Source organism: Puntigrus tetrazona, chromosome 9 (genome assembly GCF_018831695.1).
Source record: "Puntigrus tetrazona isolate hp1 chromosome 9, ASM1883169v1, whole genome shotgun sequence".
Taxonomy (NCBI): Eukaryota; Metazoa; Chordata; class Actinopteri; order Cypriniformes; family Cyprinidae; genus Puntigrus; species Puntigrus tetrazona.
In genome coordinates this window covers 20,488,705-20,511,850 of record NC_056707.1, presented here as the reverse complement: position 1 = coordinate 20,511,850, position 23,146 = coordinate 20,488,705, and the positions used below count along the sequence as shown (strand labels likewise).

General features: G+C 36.9%; 1 pseudogene; it reads left to right on the top strand.

Moving 5' to 3' along the window:
• The first annotated feature begins 3,190 nt into the window (after window positions 1-3,190).
• Window positions 3,191-22,405, top strand: LOC122351545 (annotated as a pseudogene).
• Window positions 22,406-23,146: the final 741 nt, after the last annotated feature.

Sequence of the window (23,146 nt, the reverse complement as noted above, 5' to 3'; positions counted from 1 at the left end):
TCAGAACTGAAGAAATTAATATGAAAGTAGTGTCACGGACATGTTATACACTTAATACTAGAAGGTAAAACTCCCCTTCTACCTAGTCTCTGCCTTAGACAGCACATCTGTCCGTACGCTGACAGTCTGATTCACATTGAACACAAAACTTCGGAACGCACTTTCTTGATTGACCAAGCTCTTATGTGATTGGCTGACTTGGCTGTAGCTTTCAAAAACAGAGCAACAGTTGGGTTCCGGAAGTAAACCTCCCACTCATTTTCTCCACAGGGGAATTAACCCACATTATTGCGACTCATTTTAAAAATAGTCATGCTTAACAATAGAATTCTTCATTAAACTACATAACCCATGATTCTGAAAAGAAAATCCACTAATCAGAGAATCGGAACGAACAAATTGCAGGAAAAGAAACTTGCACAGCTTCCATTAATGTATGTGGTTATTTTTGTTTTATTTCTCTTTAATTTGATTGTCACTTGCATTGTACACAGTCTTGTGCTTTCCTCTTTTTTGTCTGCTTTTCACATATATCTTTGCTTCAAATCAAAGTTTAATATGTTTGTGATTCAACATGTAGGTGATTGGTTTGCTTTTACGGCTCTTTAATTAAGACTTGTGGAGAAAAACTTTTTCTTTTTTTTTAAATCATTCTGCTTGGAAACAGTATTGCGCTTCTGAGGTACCAAGCGGTTGCAACGACCACTTAAGAAGAACTAATCAAACCGCCATCGATTTTTCTTTGAGGAACGTAAGCTAGCAAAGATTTGACTCATTTCAACCTAAATTGGCTGATTTCAGAATAGCCTGCTCTTACTATTGCTATCATTATATTTCAAAAATTAGAGTGGTACGCTATTCTGAGTCATATTTTTTCTCGTTGGGGTCCTGATTAATTACGTTTTCAAGAGATGTGAGTCATTCCAAACGACTCTGTGGTGACAAAAATATACTTTATATATTTCGCCGTTTCACCTATGGGCATAGGTTTATAGACCTTTCTTTGTTTGTTGAGATGAACACAGAACAATTGACCGACCTTGTGTTTTGAGGACAGAAGAATTGCGCGTCATGTCAGCTGCCCACATACGACCAGATACGAAATACTCAAAATTCTCAAATTGTTTTGTCAGCCAGCTTGCTCCTCGGTTTATCTAAAGCACATGCTTTTTTACATGAAGAAGGAGAATCTCTGCCGTAGTCTTTTGGCCATGGGTGTCTTATGCAGCCTAATCCAGCAGCAGTGTGTATGTGTGTGTGTGTATGTGTGTGTGTGTGAGGAGAGGATTAGAGCCAGCTGAATCACTGTGTGTGGAGTGTAAATATCCTGAAAGAGGAGTGAGTAGTGGCTGCATACAGGACCACAGCCCCTCCCAGCGTCTCCCTTTTCACTCCTCTTCCTGCTGCAGACCCCCAAAACATGTCTGTGAGCACATCTCTCAATGAATCTCCGCATCTGACGCTGAGGAGCATTAAGAGAGATGCGCTGAGGGGGAGAGGTTTGTTTTGGTTGAGTCACTGTAATAATGAAAGTCTCTCAGTCACAAACCCCTTTAGAAGGGTATAGTTCCCGCGGGATTCACTACTCGAGGACCACACTCAAAGAAAGCGCTAACATCTGTGCATGTTCAAAAGTAAGAATGACTGTATTGATAATGCTTAAGCATTCTGCTTTGTGTTTGTTCTCATCCCCCACCCTAAGTATCAAAAAGCAAGCAATTAATTTGGAATAAACTGCTAGATAATTTTAGCCTTAGGTGTTTTATCCAAACATTTTATTACTGTTTTCAGTTCAGTCTTTATGACTAATAGAATGTGCTGCTGCGTCATTGTAATATTTGCATACTGAACTGATTGATCTTCTTATTCTTTCTATTTGCATATTGAATTGTAATTGATTTCTCCTTCCTTCATCTATTTCCTTCCTCTTTTTTTACAACTAAATATGCTTGAGAACTGCTTCATTGATTCAGTCCGATTGATTACAAAAAAGTTTAAAACCATACAAATTAGACTCAAAAGAATGATTCGCTCATGAATCAGACATCGCTGCCATATTAAACCACATTGATTTAACCTCACTGACTGTGTTTACATTTGATCTGATGATGATAAATACCTGATGTGTCATATAAACGCCTTTTGGTTAAGCAAAATCTGCATACATCAGAGTGTGAAAATTTGTATTGTTATAATGCATTTGTCTATGCATTATAATCTCTAATCTCTCTATCTCTTTATCTATTCTCTCTCTCTCTCTCTCTCTATATATATATATATATATATATATATATATATATATATATATACATATAAATATGTGTGTGTGTGTGTTTTGTGTGCATACTCTCTCTCTCTTCTCTCTCTAATAGCCTAGTAATAAAATAAATATTTATAGGCTATAGATAAAATCAACTGTTAGTGACATTAAACCTAAACTTTACCAAAGATTTGAACACTACTGTTCTTCTTTGTGGTATTTCCTTCAGAAAATGCAAATCTAGGTTTACTCTGTTTTGTACTTTGTGCTAAGTTTTTCTCTCTTTTCGCATGCTCTTTAATTACAAACCCAGGATCCAGCATCGCTGAAGCTTTTACTAGCTAATTAACTCATCTCCAGAAAGTGCGTTTTAAAAGTAAAACGTAATTATGTTGTTTATGAGATTGCCCGCAGATCCAGTTATTGGCCATCAGCGCAGAACTCTATAAATGGAACAGGTAGAACTAATAAGATGTGAAACGGGGCCCACTGGAATGCACAAGGACTCAGTATGTGACAGGCTGTAGGCAGCAGGTGAATTTGCACTGGAGGAGGAGGGGGCAAGAATAGCACCGGTGTGGGCGTACAGGCGGCCACCGAACCGTTATGCTGTATGCTGGCGTATTTTCAGTAAGGTCAACAAACATGATAAATGTCCATGTATATATATATATATATATATATATATATATATATATATGAGGTGGTGCATGCGGCTGATATGAGGTTTGCATTCCATGCAGCAGCCTCCCACGCGCCGCTACCGCCCACGCCAGGATCTGCGTGTCACGCAGGCGCGTGGGAGTGAGAGAGCAATGTAGCAAGCGCGGAATATCCCAATTCTGGCAGTAGGGGAGAGCGGGAAACCAACTAGTTAGGAGTGTCCTCTCCGTAGTTCAAACTACAGAGTGCGTGAGAGTTAATTCAATAAGAGAGCTGAAGGAGCGTCGCTTACCCGCCGAACGCGCGGCACCTCGCTGGACGTCAGGTGAAGCGTCGCGTAAATCAACGGAGCGTCACATTTCAGAACTTTAACAATCAAACAAGCAGACGGCGCTTTTGGAAGAGTTTTGGTGGGAAAAGACAAAGAAAGAAAACCAAAAGGTACGTTTTTGTCAGTACTTCTGTGCAGTGCCGCTTGCAAATGCGGCGGAGCGCTGAATCCGTGTATTGTGTGCAACTTTCCTGCGTGTTTTTGTGATCCATGTGCGCGCCGTGCAGACCGGACAGCTCTCGGTACCGTGTGTGAACGCGCCCCCGTGGGCGTCTGGTCGTCGGCAGCTGTGTGTAGCATCCTTAGCGTTTCTTCACTTCCAGACAGAGTTTTCCCAATGCTTCCCATTGTGCAATGGCTTTTATTTGTGTGATTTTTTTTTTTTTTTTTCATATAGCAACGGGATATTAAATATTATTATTTGACATATTCAATAATCTGTATAGCTATTGGTTTGTTTATATATAAACAGGAAAAGTAACGTATGATAATAATGATGAAAATTAACATAGTTGCATGCTGATGTTACAGGGCAACGATCCAAAAGCTCAAATGTTATAGACTGTTGTAATTATTATTATATATTACAGTATTGTTAAACTGATATTGAATATAGCGTGCCCTGTAAAGGAAAAAATGTCTTGTAGCTAATACTAATAATTAGAATCAATAATTGACACTGTCCAAAAGGTGTTGGGACGTGACAACTGGTTTGGTCAAAAAATGGTCTAAAAATGATGGTGAGAATTTGATGAATGGTGTAGAAAAGTACAATTTACATGAAATTTTAAATGGTGCACAATGTTACTGACCCTGTCAAACAAAGATTAAGGCGAAAACTTTTTAAGAATATTTTTTTACGATTAAGAGGATAGTACTCTGTTTTTACTAGAGATTTTACTCCTTTATACTGAATACCAAATTTTATTTTTAATTTTAATAAAACAATAATTCAAATGTAACAAATTTCCTTCTAGCAGTCCTGCCATGGTCTGCAATGACAATATATACAGTGATAACAATATGTTAAGTGTCTATAATGCTGTTTTGTCAGAGATGGTTTATTAGTGTTCCCATAAACATTAGTAATAGTTAGTGATGCCTCATATTTGGTGTATCATTTGAATAATAAATTGGAATGAGGTAATGGGAATTTTTGTTTTGAGGTGTTGTTGGTGCCCTGTGAATTTATGACTCATTGTTTACCACTTCATTGTACACACTTGGGCCCCCTATATACCGACTCAGATGTTACTAATATCAGACGCTAATAGGTGAACTTTATCATGCCTGTTCTTCTTCTCTACTTTCCTCACCAATATATTCCCCTGTTGGTTTCGAAAGACCCTCTGACGAATTATACAATATTTGTTTAAAGGCGCAGCCACTTAAATTAGCGCGTTTTTCAAAACCCAGCTTTTGAAGTGCTTTGAGAAAGATTATCAAAGTTGAACTTGAGTTGATGGTCCTCAGTTGAAAAGTGATGCATTGTGGCAAGTTATTTTACATCTTTAAATATTTGTAGTTACAGTTTTTATTAAAAGAATGGAAATGTTCATCCTCATTATATTCCCTCTTCTAGGGAGCATAAAAAATAAGAAGTGTAGGAGTATGATGATGCTTTTTTCTGCAAAGTGTGCAGTATAATATTCAGAATCATCTTAACACATAGCAGAACAGACCAAAATTGAAGTTGACATATTTTTTACCCTTCAGTTTCACGTGATGGATGAAAGCTACGAGAGCTTTCTTCTAAATATCTCTTTTGGTGTTTCCAATAGAAAGTAAGTCGTGACGCTTGAAACAAAATTAGGTGAGTAAATGATGACAGAATTTATTTCTTTAAGAGATACCTCACTTCTTATATTCACACAAAATGATTCTTTTTCTTGTGTTGTCATCCACTTAAAAGTGAATTGATTGTGTTCCTCTTGTAGTGCCTTATGTTCCTTTCTACAAAAACAGCCCTTGTAGATTTTATATAGAGAGCAGCTGTTCTGCAAACATTTAGTCTGATGCACAGGACTGATAGGTTGCCTTTCAAGAGAAGCCTTTTCGATAGCTTCATAGCACTATTTAGGACAGGTCTCGATGTGAATCCATTATTCATTTAGATTGATAAGAGGCCGCTGTTGGGCAACACGAGCACGCGCTGTGAGTGCTCTCAGCGTGTTGGCGTGAAGCCCTGGCCTCAGATCTCCAGCATTAGGAAGCCAGCATGCTGCGGGAGAGAGAGCTTTGGATAAATTGCTGCCTAAGTGCCATCCATGCTGATACTGAATTGGTTTCAACAAGGCACCCTTCACTTGGGTCTAGGCCTCAGTCATCCATTAGAGTGGCGGATCACTCTGCTGTGCAGTGGGGTGTCCTCATTAGACTCATACACTCACTCATCAGTACTCACTATCAGCCTCGCTGTGTTACTGTTCTTACTCACCTCTAGTACACTAACAGTCATGATGATTTAGCAGCATCTGTCATCTTTTACTGCCACTTAAAGAACAATAATTGAGGTCTGGCATTCACATAGTTCTTTTATTTTAAAATATGGTTGTTTTATTTAAAAAAAATATATATATAAAGTATATGAGTGTATTATAGAAACGCCATAAAAGTTCTGCAATTTATAGGTTTATTGTTGTAGTGCAGTTTCTGTCTTTATACTTCATAGCAGGCAGAGAAAGGTCTAAATGTAGATGTGTATGTCAGTGTGTGTTTGTTTTAAAATTTTGGGTAAGAGATAACAATTTTTTTGGCAGATTATTTCTAAAAAATAAAAATAAAAAGGGTAGTTGGTATATTTTAATGTAAATGCTGTTTTCTGGTGATGTTGAAATAATATAAGTTTCTTGACATATCCCTAAGGGTCAGAATAGTCTCAGATAGAATATATTAACAAAATATGATTCACAAATGAGTAACCTAATTCTTATTCACAAAATATGATTCACCACTTTAAAAATTAAAAGACTTGTTTGGAGATCTTCAGACTGCCACGCTGGAGAAACCTCTGGAGAACCTCTAGGCATCATTTTGAACGTGCCTCAATTATCATGTTGTGTACTCAGTGAAGTTCAGTGTACAATTTAAGTGTCTCTCAATGCTTTCCCTGTGATGGGGAAGGAAGTATTGACAGTCTTTGGAGTTCTTGTAGGAACTTGGTTCTTGGAGTTCCTTTTGTAAGTTTCACAGGTTCCGTGATGTTCTCCGGTGTTTTGCCAGTCAGAGGAACCTTTAATTCTTTTCATTTTTACTGCGACAAATGAATAGCCAGAATTACAAACTATGACGAATCTAAGTGACATTCACAAAATATCATTCAAAGATGCCAAACATCATTCATAATGACTGAATAGTTTTCGTGTGCATTGTCTATGCATTTGTAAATCATCACTATAAATATGCACAGATCCACAAATGAATAGCGTTTTGCAAATGCAGATTCAAAACACCGAAACTCAGATATATCGTATTTTTCATATAATTTCTAAAATGCATCTAAAATAAGCAAATGAGCTCGGTTACCACATTGGTATGCATTACAGTCTCTGACAAAGTTTGCAGAGAGAGCATTATGTCTCTATTCGTGCACGTTTGTCATGCATTCATAATCCCGTATCCTTCTAAGGAAGAAGTGGGTGAATTAAAGTAAAATGCAGAGCGTTATCTTCTTAGCACGCACACCTACCGTCCCACTCCCACACGGCTTCATTACCCCACCTCCCTCCCCTGCAGCCAATCTCGCTTTATCTGTGCTGCTGTGATCCAGATCCTGACAGTGGCAGCTGTAGAAGCCAGATCCCAGTAGAAACAAATGAGGCCTGTGCTGAGAGGGAGCCCACCTACGCGTGTTGCAGAGGTGGAGTGTGGTATGTGACTCTCCCAGCAGCCCAGGAGCCTGACAGGCGCTCTCTTATAGTCGCCACTCTTGGATCCAGCCACACATTTCTCTTCCTCCCCTGCTGTGGCAACCAGTGTCCTCTCCTTCTAGCGCTTTTGCTTTGTTTCCTGTAATTGCTTACTTTGTTCCTTTCTTTGTTCAGGTATGGCAGCGACTTTACCCAGAACCCTTGGGGAGTTGCAGCTCTACCGCATCCTTCAGAGGGCCAACCTGCTGTGCTACTACGACGCCTTTATCCAGCAGGGCGGCGATGACGTTCAGCAGCTCTGCGAGGCTGGCGAGGACGAGTTTCTCGAGATCATGGCTCTGTAGGCATGGCAAGCAAGCCGTTGCACGTCAGACGCCTACAGAAAGCTCTGCGAGATTGGGTCACAAACCCTGCCCTGTTCAATCAGCCCCTCACGTCTCTTCCTGTCTGCAGCATTCCCGCTGCTAAGCTGCCCGGCGGGTCACCACATTGTTACCTGGGAATGGCGCCCGGGGAGAGACCCAAGTCAAAGTGCCCAAGTGTTTGGCAGCTGCTTGCGTTGATCCCGGAAAAGGAGAATCGGGTAACGGGAACTCTTCTGCCACTGTTTCGCCTCCAGAGTGGGAAGCGAGCCACGTTTCTGGGCAGGTCATGGCACGGAGAGCGAGCACAGCCTGTCCCCGGCTGAACTGGGCTCTCCGTCTTCCCGGGACGGCCTGGAGGCGCTAGGATGCGGCTGCTGTTCAGTCCGTGGCGGATTGCGTGGAAAGAATCGCTCCAGACTTTGCCCAAGAGTGACCCTTCGGAGAGGTTAAAGAACTGTTGAAGGAAATAAGAAGCTTGCCAAGATGATCAGCCACATCTTCGACATGAGCGACGAGGATCCGCACAGGAGGAGGAAATACGCAAGTATAGCGCCATATATGGGAGATTCGACTCAAAAAGGAAGGATGGAAAGCATCTGACTCTGCATGAGGTGCGTTTTAAAGGGCTCTGGGTGCTTTTGGGGTTTAAATATAACATGCATGTCTAAGCATACCCTGTTGGGGAAGAAAAACTGCATATGCTGGTTAGAAATGTTTTGAAGCATGGCAGCTGATTTAAGCTAGTCCATAGGTAATTCACTCCAAAATGAAGCTGGTCGAGTTGCTTAGGACTATCTTAGGACCAGCATATGATTAAACCATCTTAAAAGCAGCTTAGGACCAGGTTAGACCAGCTCAAACCCTAAAGCATCCCTAAGCAGCATATGCTGTTTTGTTTTCAATAGGGTAGTTTCATCGGGTTAATCGGCTGCACCAGAAATATCATGCAAGGGGTGTTGCTTGCTCGTGGACTGGTTTAATTCTTAGCACATAACAATATGTATTATTTATTCAAACGAATGATAAAAATCTGTTTGTTTCTGCATAGCTGACAGTGAATGAGGCTGCGGCACAGCTCTGTATGAAGGAGGTGGCCTTGCTGACTCGCAGAGATGAGCTTTTTCGGACTGGCCCGTCAGGTTTCCCTGAGAGGTCACGTACAAATACACCTACAGAACCAGCAAGTAAGAACTTTGAGGTCATTTCCCAAACATGAAACACTGTGGTTGACTATTTTTGGACCTTTGGTTAAAACTGAAACGTGCAATTGTTAAAATATTAATGAAAATACATTCTCATATCCTAGTTCTTTATACACAGACAAATTCCCCTTAAAAGTGTTAACAATATGTCTCTGTAACAGTGTAAAAATATTGCAATTTGAGTACTTTGGGTAAACAACAGCATCAGGGCAGGATTGTCCATTTGTCCATTTCTTACAGATGCAGGCCCTCAATATGAGTGTCATAATGTATATTTAAGAAAATTTACTATTGTGTAAATCATAAATTAAAAAAGATTTAACCCCTAAATCAGTGCATAAACTACTGCTAAACCCAAAATATTTAGCAGATTCCTCCTTGTTGTTATAAAGAACACACAATGTAGAGCAGTTGTTTGTTTGCTTTAATGGATTTGAAGTCTCTGCATGCATCACTTTTTACACCTCGTAAGTGACTAGAGTAATCATTCATGATGTTTAGCCTTTAAGCCAAGAAAGAGATAGCTCATGCTAATGCATTGTGAGCAGCTCAGTATCTGCTCTCTGGTAGTCCGCTTAGAGCCAAGCCGTGATATCAAAGTCGGCTTAGTGCATGGTGTGAAGTACTGCACTGAGGTCTATGAAGAGATGAGAACACTCCCACTCTTTTGCATCTAAAGGCATACAGGCTTTATCAGACACTCAAAACCTGCCATCCAAAGAGACCATGCAGGTGTTTCCTGGATTGCCAGGTTTGCGTGTCAGTGGATGGAAAATTCCTTTTGGCGTTACATAATTGCAATCACTCATTCAAAACTTGAAAGATTGCATCACAGTCATGGACTGGGTATTGCGAAAGCTATCTAGGTCAAGTTTTCGTACAATGCTTCTTACGTCACAATGAAATTTGCCAAGGGCACTCCTAAGTTTTTTTGCAGGTGAAAAGCTAGTATTACCAAAGCAAATATTAGTATTTTAAGGACAGGTTTTCAAGCAGGGTCTGTGAAACTATTAAAGGGGGTCCATGCAGAACATATCTAATCAGCATATTAGGTGTTCTTTTATAACTTAAAATTAAAAATATCAACATTTTGGGGAAAGTATTTGTAATAATATATCCATAATGGTAGACTTGTCTCCTGCCCAAATTTGTTTGAATAAAAATATAGCAAAATAGTATTAGTGTGAAGTATTACTTGCATTTAAAATAATTATTTATAATAATTTATAATTAATTTTTATAACTATAAAATAACTGGAAAAGTATTAATTTCTTTAAAAAAACTTCAAAGCTTTACAAATTAATGAATAAATATATTTTTAATACACAACACATTTTTCTGTAATTGCTAGTGGTTTTATCAAGCTTGCTCAGGGCTAAACATTTAATTTTCTTTCCTACAGATCTCGATGCGGTGACAGAGATGAGCCGTCGCCCAAGAGAATTAAAACCGAGGTGAGTAAAACCGCTTGATGATTTCGCCAAATAATCTGTCTGTAGCTTTCAACATGATTTCTCAAGTCATTTTGTTATAAGTGTGCGTTGTTGCGGCGCTAACACCGATATGCGAGGAAACTGTTGTAGGAGGCAGGATTGACACTGGGTGGGTCCAGTGGCTTTTTGTTTGCATAGCTGCCTGTCAGCATACTGAACTGTGTGGGAGGGCTTTGCAGGAGCATGCGGGGTAGCTCCATCAGGATTGCATGTCATGGTGTAGGGGAAAGGCCAAAGTTCAGCCTGGAGAAGTTACAAAGGACTAATGTTCGCGAGCCCACCCTCGTTCACACCTTTTAAATCCATATTTAACCGGCCCACGGTCGTTATTTTTCCATAACCTACATATCCGCGATCAGTCTGACCTATGCCTAGCTATACACATAGTGATCTAATTGATGTGGTTTGCTGAAGAGGCCTTTGTGCTCTATGGCAGGCGTCCATTCATGGCTCTCTAGTGACACATTTGATCACTGTCCAGTCGTTAGATCTACTGGAAACTTCTAACATCCCACATCAATGCCTCTGGGTTGGGCTGGTGTCTGAAGAAGAGCAGGTGTTTGCCCGCTTAACCTTTGCCCTGGTTTCACTACGCGTATGGGCACAGACATGTGACCACTTCGAAAATCAGTGGTTTCTACCCACTCTACATCTAAGGAGAAATGAGTCCTTATCATTATCAGACAGTGGCAAATTACCAAGCGCCTTTCTTTTCCCCTAATTTGCATTGTTACTCACTTAATAATCATGTTTTACCTTACTTTTACGTCATGTTCCCAGACTAGTCATGTGAATAAATACCATCACCTCAGAAGCTGCTTCAAAACTGCTTAGAAACCATGAACAATACAGAATATAAAACTATATACCGCTATAAGAATACAATTTTACAACCCCAACATTTATGATATAAAAAAACTAAGCCATTAAAGTGTGTGTATATTTAGTAATATAACATAAAAAAATATATATTTACACACATAAATTCCAATTACAGTCAACACAACTTTACCTGATCCTAAACAGTACTGTAGTTACTCTAGTCAGTGTACTAAATAAAACAAAAGAAAATATAGAAAACACAGTAATTTGCTTTTAAAACAAACATTGAAAGGCATTATTTAAGAAAGATTTCACTATGACAAAAATGCGCAAGGATGTTAACTTTCTTTAACAGGAAACTGTATCTGTGGCACGTGTTGCGTATTTATTTTGGCAGAAATATTTAGAGTACGACGCAAGCACTGAACTCAGCAGAAATCATGTTGAGAATGTACTATAAGCATATTTATCAACACAGTCTTTCGCAATAGACTTTTTATGTGAAGCAACATACAATAATGGAGTGAATTACTCACCCATTGTTTGAAAAAAAAGACATCTGCAAGTTCAACATGCAGTGACAGGCACCCAAACAGCACTTTCTATTCAGCAAATCCAGATCATTTAAGCAGTATCTAGCTACAGTTTTTCCCCATGTAAATTTTTTTGTTCGGTATAAATGTAATGCCTCATATCATGCTCATTAAAGTTGCCATAATTCTAAATGGGACATTCATGTTAGCCTTAATTTCTGAAAAGAATTACTGGAATTTTTTAAAGGTAGAAATCACTTTTATTTCTTTATAGAGCCACAGATTAGTCACACATCCATCCCACTCGTAAACTGAACTGAACTGATACTGTCTTTCCTTCTACTTTAAAGAGAATGTATGTTTTTGTAATATTTGTAAACAATGTAACATTTCTTCAAACTAATGACACTGGTAAAAATGAATCTACTTTCCTTATTTTCTTAACTTTTATCTAATTTTTTAGCAGTGTACCGTTAAAAATTGTGAATTACTTTTACATTAATATGAACATACAGAATTGCTAAATTGATTTGGACTTTCTCTGCTTTTTCAAGAGGGACAAATTATGTTATAATTTTTTAAACAAACTGATTCACTGAACCTAATCTTAATTTCCAGCTATGTTTCAGAAAGAAAAGTTTTGTCAGATTTTTAAGCAGCATACCATTTGGTCAAACTACCTGAATATGTGCATCATTTTTTTTATGAACAAATTGATTCACTAAAATGAATCTGTCTTTCTCTGAGAGAAAGGTTATATCTTGTCACACACTGTTTGGTCAAACCACTCAAATCATTGAATTATTTCCTAAACTGATTCACTAAACTGAATCTGACTTTCCTGCTATGCTTATTCTATTACCTGAATTGGTTCAAAAAAATAATTTGCCAATCAAACTGATTCACTCGTTCTGACTTTCCTGCTACATTTAAAAGCAAGGGTATATTTCGACACGTTCTTTTATCCATTTACCAACTGGTCAAGCTACCCCACCACTTTTTGCAAAAATAACTTGTTTGTGCACAAAGCAAGCTGAACTTTTTTTATATACCACTAAAAATTAGTCAAATTAGTGTCTTGCTGTTTCACGCTTGGTACTTTTTTTGCGTTGATGCAGTTTAACTGCTTGATGCACTTGAACCCAACTCACTCTAGAATGGATTTTCCGCGTTTAGCCATTTCAAAGCGTGTGACAGTTAATAGCATGTGTGTCTGAACTGCAGAAAAAAAAAGTGCATAAACTTCCCCTCCCTCTCGCTGTCCCTGTCTGGCCTCGACTCTGCCCACATTACACTCCCATCCACACCAGTGAGAATAAGCCGCCCGCCCACATGCACCCAGACAAGGTCCAAATGAGATCAGTTGCGCGCCCACCCGTATTCTTGAGGTAGAAGTGACATCATTACGTGGGCGCACTCGGAATCACCCACGCCCATGCATTTGCGCAGATACCACAAAGTGAAAAGGGGCCGAGTCTGAAGACACATGCGTATACATGCAGGCGTACACTTTGTCTGTGTGCTCCAGAAGACCAGGCTCCACGTCAAGAAGAGAAAAGCCATAACTCGCAGGAGTGGCTTGATGAGTTCATTGTTACTGCGTGAGTGTTGGCAAATTTGCGTCAGAGCTGTTATTAGCAGTTACCTCTCTGCCTCAAACACCCAACTAGTAGTGAAAGGGCTGGAATGTCTGTGGTAGTTTGCACCCATGGCAACCTTGATGCAAACATTTGAAGTTTTCAAACTCATCCTTCGTGTAGCAATTTAGACATATCGGTACTGCAGACAAAATGTTCTGTTTGTTCATCCGCCCATCAGGTTGAAACTCATCCTGAGGGGTTTCTTAAGTGGGATGACATTTTATTAGGTATGTGACCTTTTCGCTCAAGAGGAATGAAGCTTTAGTTAGTGAAAAATTAGCGGCTTCGCTTTGTGAAGTGGTTGAGATTAACAGCTTGTCCTGGAGCTGTTCAGGTATTCTTCAAATGTCACACTAACCCCATGGACCTCCAGTAAAACGTTTATTCAATTCATATTGCTGTCTGTTAAGTTTTTTAGTTCTTTGCCCATTACTGCAGGTTTACATTCAAAATTGCACATTTAAAGGGTTACATCACTCCAAAATGAATATTTAGCCTTGATAAAACCTGGGAGGCTTTTGAATATCCCATTGTCTGCCAAATAATGGACATTGTCTAGGTACAGAAAAGTATGAAAGACATAGTCAGAATAGTCCATCTGCCGTCACTTGTTCAGTGTGTATTTTATGAAGCTAAGAGAATCATTTTAGTATGCAAAGAAAGTAAAAACAATGAATTTATTCAGCAGTTCATCTCATCTGTGTCTCTCCACACCACAAGGATGCGCAAAATTGAAATCAGAAACATTGTTTCCATCTGATGAGTCAAAGAGAACAGAATCATCATTTCCTGGTAAACTTTCACTATATATCACTAAGAAAACTAGGAGAAGACACTGAATATAATTTTCATGTATAATAAATTACTTGCACCTCAGACCCAGCAGACGAAACAAAATAAATTGCTTTCGGAGGTGGATGCCTGCTGTTTAAGAACGCAGTCGTGAAACAGTTCTGGGAAGCAATTATACGGAAATACTTTGATGATAGACTTTGCTTTGGCATTTCAGAATGACCAGAACATTTCAGATGTTGTGGAGCAAGATCCATTCAATGGTTAGTCAGATTTTGCTGTCCCATAGCGCAAAGTCAAAGATTTTTTTGATGCGCACTGGGGAACAACTTTTTTTTTGCAAATGAAGGGATTTTTATTTTATAAGGGATCACTCGTTTCTGATGCAAAGTTAAAAACCACTGAAAAACACAGTGATTAAAACATATCTACAGTGGTATGATGTCAATTTTGTTTGGTAAGAAAGGAAAATAAGTGTGAAGTTAAAAAAAAACCCACAGCTTTAATAAAGAACGACAAATGTCACATCATAAACATCTTCAAGACCTGAAGACTTGCCTTTGACCTTCACAGTGTGTGGGGCTTTTTGCAAATTTTTGCCTGATAGGATAATTCATGCATAGTGCTTGTGGAGTTTTTGGTGATTGCTTAATTTTTGCAGTGTTAAAATACTCTCTCGACAGCTTAACATGTGGACGAAACTATGAGTCAGTGGGTTGATTGATTGATTATTCATTCAGTGGCATATTTCTGAGCTGGACTGTATGTTTATCCTGCTGAAACACGGCACGGATGGACAGAAACATTATTTAGCAAAATGGCAAAGTTCATTTTGAAATTGACTGCCTCTGGAAGGAGTATCAATGGAATGTGTATCGATCTGCAGGAGGGCTGTTTTGACCTCCAGGAGGCGCTGCAGGCCATTCACATGCGCCAGGAGACCTTTAGGAGCAGCTAGCCCACGCCAGATCTAAAGGAGAGGAGACGGTTGGGCGGAACATCCAGGTGACTGACTGCATTATGACAGTGTGTTTATTTGTGTGTGGGAGAGGAATGCTCTCAGGCGCCTCGCTGACTCCGTCTTCTGTCTTCTGTCTACCGTCTACCACCACATGTCTCGCTCTGGTATCCTATCATGCAGGTTTTGGGTCAGTAGCTGCAAGAGCTTCTACTGTCCTCCTGACCATGACCTACTTTTTGGTTGACTGGTCTCTTATAGGAACAATTAATGGTTGAATTTTTGTGTAAGAGGCGTCCTGATAAACTGATGATCAGTGCTTTTTGCTGACCTTAAAAATCTTATTGTTGTGAGTCCTAGACAGCTCTTTGTCCAAGACAATACTCTAGTCCCTTCTATATAATTGGATATGAATATTAAATAATATTCATAATATTTATATAAATTACAATAAATAAACCAAATACAACAAACCAATCCAAACATATGACATTTTATTTGATAAATTATATATTAAAATTATATGAATAATATAAAATATATTTACATTGTTTATAATACTACAAATGTAAAATATACTTAGTATAACAATTTAATAGCTAATGTTTTAATTTATTTTTGCCTTTAAATCATGATTATGTTCAGATAACAGTTTCGCTTCAGCCCCAGGCTGAAAACCAGTGACTTAAAATGGAGAACAAATAGAAACTTTTTCTTAAGATTCACAGATTTGTCAGTGTTTTATTAATTGATTTAAGATTTTAACATAAATTAAGCTAAAATATGCAATATTATTCAAATATAAAATCATACAAATATGTTTGGCTTCAAACTTTGACCCTGTTACGGCAGTACTTGAAATAGAGAGAAAATTACTGTAGATTTAAGACTGTTTATGCTAATATCTGCTGTAGCGCCTCTAGTGGAAAAATTCTGACAATGCACTGCATGTTTGTATTGCATTTTTTTTGCATGCAATGATTCTTACATTGCTCAAAGTGTTCGTTTTCATCTCTTTTCCCATACTTTTTGTCAACAGTCATCTCATCTGTGTCTTATATCTTCTATATCTAAGACAAAGTGGATACTTCTCTCCATTGTGTATCTTAAGCTGTTACAGCAACCTCTCAGCATTTAAAAACTATTCCGGACTGTCCTTTCTTTTTAATTATTCTGTTTTTGTTTTTTTCAAGAGATAGATTGATAGAATGCATTGTCTCAGAAACATCAGTTAATTATGCTGCTTTTGTGTTGTGAAGTGGAAACGTGTCATTTTGTAACTGTGAATAGCATCTTCCAGTGTAAAAAAAAAAAGTAAAAGTTTTTGTTTGGCTCTTTTTAGGTAGGATGCCGTTGCTCATGTAGGAGGGGTGCTATTGGATCAGTCAAGTGGTTTTAATAATAATCCGGGAAATGCACAGAGAAAACATGAATGCAGTCAAAACTAAATATTTACAGTAATTGTAAGCCCTGTTTCATATTCAGCAGATATTTGAACTGTAGGAGTTTGTTTATGGTTAGTTTTGTTTTGTATCACTACACTTGCAGTATGTTGTGAATGATGAATATTGGAAATCGTTTCTGTCACACTGTACGTGACGATGCTATACACATCCGCTTGTCTGACTCCCTGCTGTCTGTGCATATTATAGGTTCAGCTGGAGCGTCTGTTGGCCAAGCAGATGGAGATACTGCATGACGCTGCGGCGCAGGATAGACTGCAGGCTCTAGAGTGGAGGGTTCCACCGGGGCCCTACAAACACAGCACAGACAGGCAGAACAGCAACGGGCTCTCTGCCGACAAAAACACTGACCAGCAGGGTGAGTTTGTGCATTATAAAATTGAGATGTCACGTTATCCAAAGCAATGTGCTGTGCAGCAACTGCAAGGACAATTTACAGTATATATTTTTAATGTTGTCTACCAATAGGTACCAAACGAACATTAAACACAAGAACTATATATATACAAATACATATTTCTGGGGCTGTCATTTTAATTTATTTATTATTGACTTTGACATTCACCAAATTGGATAAAATTCCATTTAATTCTCTTATCTAGGGATATTTGACCTGGAGCACTGGATTTTAATAGTAAGGAAAATAAACAAGTATGAATGTATTTATAAAGGTTAAAAAAAGTGTGGTGGTTTTAAATTATGATATTTATAATGTTATTTATAAATAATTTATTATTGTATATTTAATAAGCATTAAGTATACTGTATGTGTGTGTGTGTGTATATATATATGTGTATAATATATATATATATATATATATATATATATATATAGATAGATAGATAGATAGATAGATAGATAGATATATATATATATATATATATATATATATATATAGATAGATAGATAGATAGATAGATAGAGATATATATATAGATATATAACATAATTATTAATCCTTATGTAAACAATACTATTATTATTATTATTATTATATATTTAAATTTTGTATTAGCAAATAGTTTTTAATAATTCGAATATAAAGGTACATTATTAAAAACAAAGCAAATCCAGTCAAGAACCACTTTGCTTTACGTGACGTCAAGAAATAAATTTTCATAATTCAAGACCCAAAAAGCGAACAAAACAACTATTATTATTCCGATCAGAAAAGCATACAAGCTGTCTTTTACTCTTGATTGACCATCCAGATATTAGACGGCACTGAAAACCAATGAAGCATTTGAGTTGTTGTTTCTCAGATAATTCAGTAGCTTGCATCACCTGTTCCAGACTCTCTGTTTTCTCGTTTCTTGTTGGCACTCTCATTTCTGGGGCTCATCTGGCAGCTGCAGGCGGAGGCGGGGTGGTGGGTGTCAGAGAGGGGAGGGGGACATCGGGTGGAAATATGAACACAGCTCTGCGTTCTGCTACTAATCTTGTGCCTTAGAATGCCACCCGTCTGGAGTTCATTTTGACCCTCGTGTTGGTACATGACGATAATTACTGCGCATACACCGAATCTGAGCACTGATTATCTGCATCACAGCACAGGCACAAATGTTTACACGTTTACAAGGGATTTTGCATTGCAAAGTAGTGCCTGGCCAACATGGGACTTTTTTTAATATATTGGCTACATCGGTATGATATAATTAGATAACTTGATTTAAAAAAGATTATTAAACATATTTTATGCATATAAGGTTTTCCACAGTATATTGTATATTTTATACATTTATTAGTGCTGTCAAATGATTAATTGTGATTAAGCGCATCCAAAATAAGTTTTTGTTTGCATAATGTGTTCTGTGTATATTTACTATGTATATATAAATACATACACATAATGTATAAATGTACAGATTTATATTTTTATGTTTAGATAATAATTATATTTATATATAATATAAAATATATCATGTTTTTCCTAAATGTGTAGATGATTTATTTTGTCGCAGTTAATTGTTTGCCACTAATTTTGAGTAAATAATAGATATAATAATAACTTTTTTTTTATAAATAAATATATTATATAAAAAGTATAAAAATTCGGAAATACATGCATGTATGTGTATTTATGTAAACAAACTTTTATTTTGGATGCAATTAATTGTTTGACAGCGCTAATATTTATATTTGATATGAAGATTTTTATTATTCATTATACATAAACAAATTTTTTTTAAGTGGCAGGCCACTGTTAATTGCTTAATGATGCTCAAAAAACTAATATTCGGTATTCACTTTTAATGACATTTCCTTCTTTTATGCACCAGCCAGGCAGCTACCATTGAGAGCATTTTAATGCTAACAGATAGCTTTCTTTAGCTGTCATAATGAGCTTTAATTTCTCATTTGATGTAATGTGAAACCCTGTTCATTATTTATAATAATCATTTGTGGTTTATTCACACTATGATCTCGCCCTCCCCAGCTCTGAGAATAACTCCTTCATGAACTCTTTGAGTACGTGATCCCTCTCTGCTTCCTAATATCCCATGTGTTCTCAGAACTCCAGAGTGGGCGTATGGGATCTGCAGAGAGAGAAGCAGAGGCAGAAAGTGAGAATTAGATGAGAACTAAATTTGTCCTTCTTTAACCTTGACTGTCCCTCTGCAGGTAGGGCTTTAATGAAATGAATCGGTGCCGTCGGGGGTTGCAAGTAATAGCATTTCAACCACAGCAGCAGTTTCATTCTAGACTGTGATTGTAAAGAGTGTAAATATACACACACTGCCGGTCAAAAGTTGGGAGTTTAAAATGAAAAGAAGTCTTTTCAGGAATTTCTCTTTTGTTCACCAAGGCTTTAATTGAGCAAAAATACAGTTAAAACACACACATTAATATTCTGAAATATCACAATTTAAAAAAATCCGTTTTAATATGCGATTCTTCAGAAATCATTATGATATGTTACTTGGTATTAAAGTAACATTTCTAACTGTTGAAGTCAGTATTTGTGTGGAAACCATAATATGTTTGCATTGATACATTCTTTGATTAATATAAAGTTAATTTATTTAAAATAAGAATCTTTTGGAACATAAATATCTCATATTAGAGTAAATATTTGAATAAATCCTTGCTAAATACATGTACTATTGTAAATGATTATCTAATCTAATATAATATAATACAATACACTATAAAAACCCAAACCTTGAAATTGAAGCTAAATACAAATTAATGTAGAAATTATATTAAATATTATATTCATATTAAATTTTAAATTTTTGTAAATTAAAAGGATAGATAGAAAGATAGATATTTTGAAATTAAAAATATAAATTAAATTTTTCCGATACAATTTCAGATGTAGTATGTAAAAAGCAAACATTTTAAATTAACAATCAAATGTATATAAAAATAATACACTACATAGTCCTGACTGTAAGAATTTTATAAAAATTAAAAAAATTTAATTAAAAATGTGATTTATTTATTTATTTTTAACCATGGTGGACAAACACAGTTTTCAGAATTTATTAGCTATATTGATTTTTTTGTCATGTGTAGTTTAGTGAATTTCTCATCCAGTCATTCCAATGCATTTTCCGTGGGACTTGACTAATTCAAATTCACTCCGAATTTTGGTCAACCTTGAACTCCAGTGGTCGTTACCTTGTGTGGTTTGAAATGAGCTATTGTGAGGAGGGGCGGCGGAGACGTGTCCCCTCAACCACTGCTGGTAATTAAAGGGCATTGTGTTAAGTTAAAAATGACAGACATTAGTCATGATGCTGCACCGGCTGTCAATAGACACAAATGAGATCAGCCAGCCAGGGACAGAGGAGGTTAATGTGCTGTGTGAAGGTGTACGCGTTCAGTGCAACTCACGATCAGTGTGCTTCAAGTCGCTTTCACTGTCCTCGGGCTATTACTGCGTGTGCGTTGGCTGGCTGCAGTCGAAGAAAAAGGTGCATTCATTTCAAATGAAGCTCAGTTGCGAAAAAGCAGTGAGAGTATTGTGCTGAGTGTTTTTGGTAGGCGGGAATGCTTGTCTCGTAGCATTAGCATGGACTCGTTAATGGACATAATGATGCAGCCTTGTGTTTTGTTAAACGCCGATCGTGAATACAGTTGCGAGGTGAAAAGAGAGCATGAGTTAAACCGAAGGCTTTGTTTTATTCCGACCGTGCAGGAGAGAGGCCGCTGAATCTGAGGGTGACCAGCCAGAGGACGAGTGCTTCTGACGGAGACACAACTCTTGGAAAGCAGCTGGCCAATGAGTTAAAGAGGCATCATCACGCTAATGCAGAGAGCAAGACGTCAGCAGCTACAGGTGTGTGTTGAAATGCATATGTGTCACACACAAAAAGACTAAACCTACTGAGCTGCCAACACAGGCAACATTTAAGGAATCATAAGAAAGTCAGCACCATATGTGTCCTTGACAAAAGATTCCTCGAATGATGCATTACAATGAGCTTAGTGAAAAATGTCCTTCCTAGAAGTCCACATAGAAAGCTTAGAATTTGTTCAAAATTGAATGTCATGTACAAGTAATTTAAGTGTGTGTGTGTGTGTGTGTATGTGTGTGTGTGTGTATATATATGAATAAAAACATGCTGCATATATTTCTATAAAATGTTATGTTTATTTCTATGATTATTTTCTATTTCTATATAAATATTTAAATACATGTAAATACCTTTGAAATATATATACACAGTACACACACATTCAACAAAAACATTTATTTTAGATGTGATTAATCTTTTGACTGCACTTACTCAAAACTAAATATAATCCGAAACAAAAAGATCCAAATAAAAAAAGGTTGCACAATTAATTTTTTTTTATGTTATTATTTTTATTAATAATAATAAATTAACACTCTTTCCATTTAAGAAGCACATGGGGAAATGGTAAAAATGCTATTAATGTATTTTATTTTTAATAAATGATCAGTTTTTCCATTTAAGAAACTTATGGAGACAGGGCAAAATTACAACAACTGATCATCAAATGTATTTTTGTTATTAAAAGTAATGAAATTCATTTCACCCATTGTGAGGCATTTTTAACCATTACATTTAGACATGCATTATCGACAGGAATGATCCATATAGTATTTGTAATTGCCAACCTAACATTTACATTATTCATTTAACAGATGCTTTCATCCAAAGTAACTTGCAAATGAGGAACCTTGCAAGTAATATATCATACACGGCATAAAAGGGTATCAGTAAAGTCTCTTAACATATTTTCTATTCTCCAGAAAACGGAGGAGATGCATCTTCACGTGCCCTCAACCTCTCTGAAAAGAAGACCATCAAATCGGAGCCGGAGGATTCCAGATAGCAGCCCCGAATGCTTTCGTCTCAAACCTACAACAATACACGTCGTCTGTCAGTGAATACTAAACAAGCACAACTACAGTAGAGCCTTAACAACCAATGTTGCCTCAAAATAGAGTTTATTTTAGTTTCTCGCCATTTTTGTTTTTGCCAAAGCACCTAGAGCCCTTATTTTCATCCTCCTGAGTAAATTCACACTGTTTGTGCTGTCACTGACTGTACTAGTTTAATTCTCGCTAGCTCTCATCACTTGTTTTTATGCTCTCCTATCGGTGTGGACCGCAAAGTCCGATATTTGTACATACATGGAAAATGTCTGTTTGAAAATGGTTAAATGTTATTTAAATACAGTATGTGTTGTATGTATATATGAATGCATGTAAAATATCACTGAAACGGAGGGATGCAGTGTTTTTAAAGTTGTTAGTAAGCAGCTGTCGCCTATTTAAGTGAGCCTCCCGGATTGAGCTTCTCCTTAAAGACCCCATGCAATCGTTTTCATTTCCTGTATTTCCTATTATCAAATGACATTTTGCCCTTTTTTTTAAAGAGCCGGTAGGCTTTATTTACACCATAAACAGTAATTTGTTACTTTCTATTGCTACTTAATAGCTGGTGGTATTGTTAACAGGAGCAATGTTATAATTCTAGAGAGCATTGTATTCAACAAAAACATTAGGGCTGCGCCATGTATCAAAATATTATAGATATTATGTACGGCTAAATGCATCAAATCAACAAGGCTGTTATTTTTAGAGTGAACTCATTTGCACAAGTAAATGTAAATTAAGACGTAAATATTAGTATTGTATTTCTACAGTATTTAAAGGGGTATTTTATTAAATACTCTCTTTAATTAATAATAAATAAGTATTATTGCAACATTTCGTATTTTAAGTGCAGTTATTAGGCCTGGGCAACGATTAATTGCACCCAAAATATATAAATAGAAATGATATGAATATAATTATATAAATGTAAATCTTTATATATATATATATATATATATATATATATATATATATATATATATATATATATATATATATATATATATATATATACACACATATTATGCTTTTAAAAAACGTTTATTTTAGATATGATTAATGTTGAATAATCATTGCCCAGCACTAATAGTTTTACTAAATGAGTAAGATGTTCAACAGAAAAACTAAATATCGCAATGTCATTTTGTTTCCCAATATCATGCAGCCGTAATCCCTATGTTTTGATTGTTTATACCAGAAGAGAAAGAAATGTGGGTTTTTTTTCATCCGTGAAGGTTAATTTTGTAGTACACTAGCATAGCGATGACACATAGGGACTAAAAACTCTAATTTTGATCTCATGGGGTCTCTAAGGAAGTCGTCTTCTCCTCTGTCGGGGTTTTTGATATCAGTGCTAACGAATCTGAATTTAAAAGTCTCTAATATGGTGCTATGGC